This window comes from Lycium ferocissimum, chromosome 11 (genome assembly GCF_029784015.1).
Source record: "Lycium ferocissimum isolate CSIRO_LF1 chromosome 11, AGI_CSIRO_Lferr_CH_V1, whole genome shotgun sequence".
In the NCBI taxonomy this organism is placed as follows: domain Eukaryota; kingdom Viridiplantae; phylum Streptophyta; class Magnoliopsida; order Solanales; family Solanaceae; genus Lycium; species Lycium ferocissimum.
The window spans coordinates 22,261,708-22,271,225 of NC_081352.1; positions in this window are offsets into that span (position 1 = coordinate 22,261,708).

Genomic DNA, 9,518 nt, shown 5'->3' on the forward strand with positions numbered 1-9,518 from the left:
AACTCCGACAATATGATCATTGCATGGTTCATTAACCAAGAAAGAGGAAGCAGAGGCCATATAAAAGAGAACCAGCCGATGATACTGGTTCCTCCTCGTGGTTGTAGCCTTGTGGTGGTATTTGTTAACCCAAAAAAATAATGAAAAAATAGACGAATGGAGGTGTTTACCTCTAAAAAAAGTATCAATTGAATTTATACGACACCTCCAAAAAAAGTATCAATTGAATTTATACGTGGTTTAAAGAATATGCGGCTTGATTTGTTTGTAAAGCAAATGGATAACAATGACGAAAAATAAAGATTGCGAATAGAGATGTAAGAAATAGCCTGAGTGTCAATTGCAACAAATGGCCCGGACTGAGGCCTAAATAACTCGAACCAATCTGTAAGAAATTTGTCACTTTGATGCTTTACAGAACTTTGAGAACAAGTTGTTTTTGTATGATCGTATAAAAGATAGTAAAAAAAAGATGCCCCTATGAGGATTTACTCCCCCCAATTTATAGTACAAGAATTTGCATTTTATATGGTAAGTAAATCAATCAAGGATAGAGATCCCCGAAATCTCGGGCTTGACAGCTGCTCGACGCGCCGTGTGGAGTGAAATCCGCAACGGACCGGATTTCTCGCACTATCACCAATTGGAAACGCACCCTTCGGGAATTGCTGGGTCTGAGTGTATGAGTCTGAAATGCCCCTGTCCGGTTTGTCGAGCTCTATTATCCACTGCCCCTCGCTTTTCGTTCGGGAAATTGGTCGTTGGGTCTGGAACGCAGACCTCGATTTTTACCGTATACAGATAGTCCCTCCATTTTTTGGAGGAAAGTATTAACTCCGGGAAATGGATCCGAATAAAGCCAAGCAGTTCGTACCTAGCCGCCTTTGAAAAGACATTCCACCGCCCGTTCTCCGCCTAATTGCCATTATTATTACCGCTGCCTAATCAATCTCGAGAATCCACCCCTTGTCAGAACCTTTAAACCCTTCAACTTCTCACCTGTTACTATATAAAGCCGATGCCACATATTTTCGTCATGCACTTGACCAAAAACCTTGAGCTTCAACCCTTTCAAAACCCTTGCTTGCAACTGCTTAGTTCTAAACTTCTTTTTAAGTTTCAAACCCTTTCAAAACCTTTGTTTGCAACCGCTTGATTTTAGACTTCCTTCTTAGCAATGACTTCCATACCGTTGCTAACACAAAGTGCGGATCACTCTTCATCACCACCACGTTCTCCACCATTATCAGCGATGGGAGCAGCCAGCCCCGAGGAGGAGTTAGAGTTCCTTGCTGCAGACATCCTCCCTGCCGGCTTCAAATATGCGAACGACTACAAAGCTTCTTCCCACCTTGAATCTATGGAAAAATTTGAATCCTCTATTGATGCCGCCACTATTCCCACAGTTCGGTATGATTGTAACTTAGGCGCGGACGTCGACATTCACCCTGTTGAACGAGGGGTAAGAATCAACTACCATATTACCGGTTATTCATTGGCTTACACTTACTCTTTTGCTATTGGGTTTTCTCTTCTCATCCCCCAAAGGATAGAGGACTTTTACTGCCGATACCGCGTCTGTATCGGCCAAATTACTCCGTAGATTTGGAGGCTTGTATACTGCCTCGATACATTGGCCAAAGATAGCTGGGGTTTCTTTTACCCTCGACCACCTAATCCATATTTACGTTCCCCGAGTGATCCAAGGAGGCATAATTTATCTGTACCCTCGGGGGGCTCGAGGCCTTACAGACCCCTGAGGATGATTTTGATAGGGGATAGCTGCATCGGTTCGTTATGATTCGCACGGACCAACTCCATCGCTCTCTGTCTGTAAACTTTCCCGAGGAGCGGAACCCTACCCCGATTCCGGCCAAACCCGAGCTCGTAGTAACTATTTTTGAGTGGGTTGTTGCCCTGTTAGGCTCCTCTCTGGTGCCCGAAGGATAGAGAGGAAAAAATCATGGTAAGTTTTAAGCTGCTCGTGAAATTACTTGTTCGTTTTTCCAATTCTGTAATCTAAGCCCGAACCCTTGGTTTTCAGGGTTCACCATGAAGAGATCTTCTTTAAAGGGGAAAAGCATTAGTGAGGAGGATATCGGAGATGCCGTTGAAGGAAAAGAGGTAGCAACTACTTCGGTGAAGGCATCAAGTCGGAGAGTCCCTGCGAGCTCCCCAGCTATTCCCTTAGGGACAGGTTCGCGAGTCAGATCATCCCGTATCTTGTGGACTCGGGGGGAGGTTTCTCGTGGCGGACCACCCCCAGTGATTGTTCTAGACGAAGATGATCCATCGGAGCAAAACAGCCCGATTTCTGTTATTCCGAAGGACAATCTTGAAGCCACTTAGCCGATGCTTGATTATGTAGAAGTATCAGAAGTTCTCAACCTTCGGTTCATCATACCGGACTGGATTTTCTTTCCGTTTCTAGTCTAGGACCATATGTTAGGCCATTTTGTTTTGTGAGATTTATGTAACCGAGATAGTCGGGTACCCGTCACAAATGTAGTAGAAACTTTCTTGGATTAAATCGAACCTATTCGGATTATGAATGTTTTCATTGGTTTTTAATTTTCACCCGAACGCAGTTGGTCTTTTCTTTACGCATGGATTCTTCTCTTCGTTTGAGTCTCCGTTACGTCGAGCTTATGGATATCTTATCCTGTAAGTTTCGAAATAAGCGGGAAAATCAAACGTCTTATCAACTGTCACGTCCGTCTGACTTCGGCCACGTGTGGCTTTACTATTGGTTGTCCCTTCGGTTACCTGATCAATGCACTTCCGTCATAATGACCCTTCTTTAATAAATAATTCATCCTTCCTCATTTTTACTATTTAAAGCCTTCAAAAATTGCTCTTCGATCTTAACTTTTGTTTTCTTCACCTGAGAAGCAAAAAACCTTCGTCGGAATCTTCAAGTTTCTCGCCGGAATCATCAAACTATTCACCGGAATCTTCATCCTTCTTCGTCGGAATCTTTATCCCACTTGTCGAAACTTCATTTTGTTCTTCAGATTTCCCCAGATCTTCAAACCTTTATGAGACTTTCTTTCATCTTTTCTTCCTTCACCACATCTTTATCAAAAATGGTTCTGAGCCCAGGGTCCTCCTCTCATGAGGCCTCTCCGGTGGGATCTCCCCAGTCGATCGAGACCGAGGTTAAAGTTCCATTCGAACCCCGGGGTAAAGACGTCATCCCCTCGATATACCACTAGGACTCCGAATTTACAGTTGAAAAGCCCCCAAGGGGTAACAATGCCGACTGGGGTTACGATGTTAGGCGTTACCCCTCCGTGATTGATGCGACTATTATTCCCAATGTTCATTCTGATTGCGGTTGGAGAGACCGTCTTTCCAAGATCATAATCCCGGGCCCTGATGACGATATCACCACCTATGTCGAAGGGTACTCATCCGTCTATACTTACCTTTTCACCCTCAATCTAGACCTTCCCATCGATGAGGTTATTCTCGATATGTGCAAGATATATAAATTGTGCCTTGCACAAATTGGGCCGAACGTTTAGCAGATCGTCACATGCATCCTCTTTTTGGCAAACAACGTTAGGCCCCGTTTACTCTGCACCACCTAATTCGTCTTTATTCTCCCTGGATTTTTCGTTGGGGAATCGTGAAGCTTGCAAAATGTGGAAAGTACCCGATCCTTTACAGCGTGGACGAATACAAAGATCGTGGTTGGCTTGAACGTTTCGTTCGAGTCAAGACTGAGGAGATCATTCCTCGAAAGTACCTCCCCTACCCCGAGAAGTGGAACAAAGCCAGTAAGTACCCCCGGCGTCTCTTATTTCCTCCGTTTCTTATAAGCTTCTTATTTTTTCTAAGTTTTTTCCCTTTGACCCTTTTCTTCTTTCAGCCAAAGGGTGGCTACCGGATACCATATCAAGTTTTGAGAAGTGGGTGGATGCCATAATGGCACAACACCCCCACGGAATATGTTCTTGGAGAGACCTCTCCAGTAAGCGAGTAGCAAAAACAACGGTGAGCCCCCCCCCCTCCCTCTTCCCCCCCGTTTATTTTTTTTGCATTCTTTGCTTTACTTCATAATCTTTATCGATGATTAACAATGTGCTATACAGGTCTGAAGAGAGGCAAAGCTAATTTGAGGCCTCAGCCTTTGGATGGTCCCCCGGCGACAGAAGAAATGTTTGATCCGACAAGTAGGGATCAAGTCGTTGCTGAGGCTTCAAGGAGCAACAAGCGGAGTAGATCCTCCAAGCCCTCGTCCTCAACGGGTCAGAAAGGAGGAGAACCACTCAGACTAGGACGTTGAGAGACGCTCCCGAGGATGATATTCTCATGAGGTCCGTTGGTGTTGATACAGCCGCCACCACCGGTGTAAGGGCTAGTGTCACTCTGGTCGATATGACGAAGAGAAATATGACCAAGGTGGCCGGTCAGACCGCTGAGGGCAATGATGCACAGCCCTCCGATTTGCCAGATCTCGACCCGTTGGGAACCACGGTCCCAGAAGGTCCCATTTTGGTCGAGGACGACCCCTTTTCGGCCGAAGCAGCAGGTATCACTTCCTCCCCCTCCCTCCCTAGGAGGAATTCAAAGGTATGTTTGATGCTACTGCCTCTACTCCTACTACCATCGCAGATCCTACGGGATTTAATCTGCCTATTCCTCAAGGGCAAAAAAAAACCTTTGAGGGCCACCGAATCAGGTTCTCGACCTCATCTCGTGGATACTTTTCCAGCCCCGAGCGCTAAGCCGAATAAAACCTGGTCTATCGTTGTTACTGTCCCTACGGACACGCATTTCATGTGTCGGCCAGTCGGAATAGCCAGCTATCTTCGGCCCTTTGTGTCCGTTGAGGACCGAGAAAAAATGAACCGGGTCTCGTGGCAATGTTTCTTCAACGAGAGCATGCATTCTGCCAATCGGATATGTTCAACATCCTCGGTTTTAATTATATCTTGTAACTTGTATTTATGCCTAATTTGAGTTTTTCTTCTTTTCTGCAGTCTGTCGTTTTGTAGCACGAGGGCTTCCTTTGATGTATGAAGGAGAACGTCGAGCTGCATAATCAGCTTGAAGACGTTCGGGGCCAGCTGGACGCATAAGGTCGAGAGACCAAAAAATTCAAGATCCTGTTGCAGCAGAAGGAAGATCAACTGCTTTCAGTGGGTGACCCCTCGGTACTCAAGGCCGAGCTTATGGCCGCCAAGAAGGGCAAGCTCAAGGTTTCGAATGACCTGGCGGACCTTCTTGAAAAATATACTGTTCTTTCGGTGGACAAGCGGAGGCTTGAATTGAAAACCGAGGCGATTGAGGAGGAGGCGGCTGCCGATGCTAATTTATGGCAAGAGCGTGATGCTGCCAAAGCTGAGATTGCCCACCTTATTGCTGAGAATGATTCTGAAAAGGAGCGCTCGAGGGTAGCCCAAGAGAAGGCCGATACCCAGGCCAAGTCTGTCAAGGGTCTCAACGAACAGCTCGAAGCGGCCAACCGAGATCTGAGTGTGCTATCTCAGCAGAATGCCGGGCTGATGACCCAGATACAGCAAGCCTTGTCCGAGCGGGACCGGATTCAGGCCCAAGCTGATGCCAACGTTAAGGCTCCCAATGACCGTTTTACTTTTCGAGCTGAGCATATGAAATGGAAAACCCGGGTGCTTATCCTCAAAGAAGTATAGCACGGCATTGAGGACATAGGCGCAAAGATTGCTCAGGCCGAGGAAGCAGAGACTCGAACCCGTAAAAGCTCTCTCGGGCGACGAGTCAAGAGCCCTGCCGTTTCGAGTAGGAGTAAGATTCCTCCTAGGAGGAATAGATAGGCCCCTAGGCTTAGAAAAATGTATCTTTTTTTTTGTTTGTAAATTTTTGTTGAGGTCGGTATTTGGCCTGATGTAAATATATTTTGGAAGTGCTTGTTTCACCGATGTCTTTAAAAGCCAGTCTTCTCATTCTTCGACATTTTAAACATTATTTATTTAATGTCTATATGAACGAAATATATTCATGCTGATAACTCATTTAAATATAGACTCGGGCTCGACTTTGAGTGATATTTGCACAAGTTCGTTTATTTAAGGTGAATTACCTTTTGAAAACAAATGAGTTTTGCACCGAGGGTTGGCGACTTATGTATATTTTATGAGAAGAGAAACACTATCGTTGATACCGAGTAGTCCCGATCCCAACACTTGGCTAGTCTTTTCTACTAAAGTAACACGTTGTACATCGTTGCCTCGTTAAAAACCATGCCGGAAACCCCACTTCGGGACAAAATCGAGCTAAGGGAAAAAGAGTGCAACACGTGTTTTCATGCCTAACTCTAATCTTCTTGACTTCATTCGGGCTTGCTCCTACAGGGATCAAAACAGGTAAGTTAAAAAATTCACGAAGAGGGTACGGATCGTAACTTAGCAATAGTATCTTTTCAAGTGTGCTACACTCCAATTGTTTGGTAGCTGCTGGCTATCCTCCGACTCAAGTTTGTACGAACCTTTGCCGATTACACCGGTTACTTTGTACGACCCTCCCCAATTCGGACGAAGCTTCCCCTCATTAGGGTTCTTTGTGTGTAATGTGACTTTTCAGAGGACCAAGTCCCTGATCTGGAAGTACCGAAGGTTGGGTCTTTGGTTCTAATACCTGACCATTCGTTGTTTTTGTGCTGCCAGGCAGACTAACGCGGTTTCGCGTAGTTCCTCCGTTAAGTCAAATTTTACTACCATGGCCTCGTTATTTGACTCCTCTGTGGCGTATTGGAATCTTAGGCTCGGCTCCCCGACTTCAATTGGGATCAGCGCCTCCTCTCCATATATCAAGGAAAATGGTGTCTCACCTGTGCTCGACTTTGAGGTTGTCCTGTAAGCCCAGAGTACTTCCGACAAGATTTGTTTCCACCTGCCTTTGGATTTATCCAACCGTTTCCTCAAGTTTTTAATGATAGTCTTGTTCGTTGATTTTGCCTGCCCGTTCGCACTCGGATGATACGGAGCGGACATTACCTTCTTAATCTTCAAGCCCTCAAGGAAATTATTGACTTTGTTACCTATGAATTGTCGGCCATTGTCACATGAGATCTCAGTCGGGATGCCGAACCAGCAAATGATGTGATCCCATATGAAGTTGATAACCTCTTTTTCCTTTACCTTTTCGAAGGCCTGCGCTTCGACCCATTTAGAAAAATAGTCAGTCATAAACAAAATGAAACGAGCCTTAGTTGGTGCCCAAGGCAAAGGGCCGACGATGTCCATTCCCCATTTCATGAATGAGCATGGAGACAATACCAGATGAAGAAATTCCCTCGGCTGATGAATTATTGGGGAGTGCCTTTGACATCGATCACATTTCCGAACAAAATTCTTTGTCTTCTTCCATATGATCCCAGTAGTAACCGGCTCGAATCAACTTTCGAACTAATAACTCAGCTCCGGAATGATTACCACAGGTTCCTTCGTGGACCTCCTGCATTGCGTAGTTCGTCTCTCCGGGCCCCAAACACCTGGCTAAAGGACCATAAAATGATCGTCGTTATAATTTTCCATCAATTAAGCTATATCTTGCCGCTTCGGTCCTAAGAGCTCGTGACTCTTTAGGACCCGCTGGTAATTTTCCCTCCGCCAAGTAGTCTACGTATTTATTTCGCCAGTCCCAAGTTAAACTTGCCATGTTGACTTCGGCGTGATTGCTTTTAACGCCAGAGTTCATTAATTAGACCACCGTACCCGAGTTGAATTCTTCCGTTCCTAATGAAGAGCCTAGATTTGCCAATGCATCTGCCTCGGTGATTTGCCAATGCATCTGCCTCGATATTTTGTTCTCTCGGCACATGCTGCATAGTCCATTCTTTAAATCGGTGTAAAACCACCTTTATCTTCTCCAAGTATTTTTGCATCCTATCATCTTTCACATCGAAACCCCCATTTACTTGATTGACGACCAAGAGCGAGTCACATTTGCTACGATGATTTCTGCCCCCAAGCTCTTGGCCAGTTCCAAACCTGCAATCATAGCCTCATACTCAGCTTCATTGTTAGTCAATTTTAAAGTTCTTATAGACTGCCGGATGATATCCTCCACAGGGGCTTTAAGTACAATCCCAAGCCCAGTCTCTTTCACATTGGAAGCTCCGTCCGTGTAGAGGGTCCAGATCCCCAAGGTTTTATCGAGCTTAAAAGAAGTTCTTTCTCTACCTCGGGCACCATTACGGGGTAAAATCCGCTACGAATTCTGCCAAAATCTGAGACTTTATAGCTATTCGGGGCTTATATTCGATATTATATCCGCTGACTTCGACTGCCCATTTTGCCAACCTAGCGGATAACTCTGGTTTGTGCATAACATTTTTTAACGGATATGTCGATACTACGCATATAGGATGACATTGAAAATAAGGCTTTAGCTTTCTAGATGCACTCAATAAAGCTAAGGACAATTTTTCTAGGTGGGGGTAGAATTTCTCCGCATCCCCCAAAGTTCTACTAACACAATAAATCAAAAATTACGTACCTTCTTCTTCTCGGACCAGCACTCCTCTTACCGCGACTTCGGACTCTGCCAAATACAAGTACGACTGCTCGTCTGCCTTCGGGGTATGCAATAGAGGCGGCTTCGATAAATACCTTTTCAATTCTTCTAGGGCCAGCTGGCGCTCCAGTGTCCATACGAAGTCATTTTTTTTTAAGCAAAGAGAAAAATCGATGGCTTTTATCCGAAGACTGAGAAATGAATCTGCTCAAGGCCGCAATCCTTTCGGTCAACCTCTGCACACCTTTTACATTCTCGACTACCCAAATATCCTCAATGACCTTGATCTTATCAGGGTTAATTTCGATTCCTCGATTTGACACCATGAAACCCAGGAGCTTACCCGAACCTACTCCGAAGGAGCACTTTTTCGGGTTCTACTTCATGTTGTATTTGCGTAGTATGTCGAAGGTCTCCTGCAAATGCTTCAAATGGTCCTCTGTTTCCTGGGCCTTAACTAGCATATCGTCAATATAAACTTCCATTGTTTTACCTACTTGTTTTTTGAGCATTTTGTTTACTAGGCGTTGATAGGTAGCACCTGCATTTTTTAACCCGAACGGCATTATGTTATAACAAAGAAGTTCTGTACTTGGTTATGAAAGAAGTCTTTTCCTGATCTTCCGGGTTCATCTGAATTTGATTGTACCCGTAATAAGCGTCAAGAAAGCTTAATATTACGTGGCCAGCCATCGCATCAATCATGCGATCGATGTTAGGCAAAGGAAAGAAATCCTTCGGGCATGCTTTATTCAAATCTTTGTAGTCCATACACATTCTAAATTTGTTACCCTTTTTGGGTACAACTACTACGTTCGCTAACCAATCCGGGAATTTAACCTCCCGGATGGATCCTATTTTTAATAACTTTGTCACCTCTTCCTTGATGAATTTATGTTTGACCTCGGCCAAATGTCTTCGTTTTTGCTTTACCGGGGTGAATTTTCGCTCAAGGCTCAGCCGATGAGTGGTGACCTCGAGCGGAATACCTGTCATATCTAAGTAGGACCATGCAA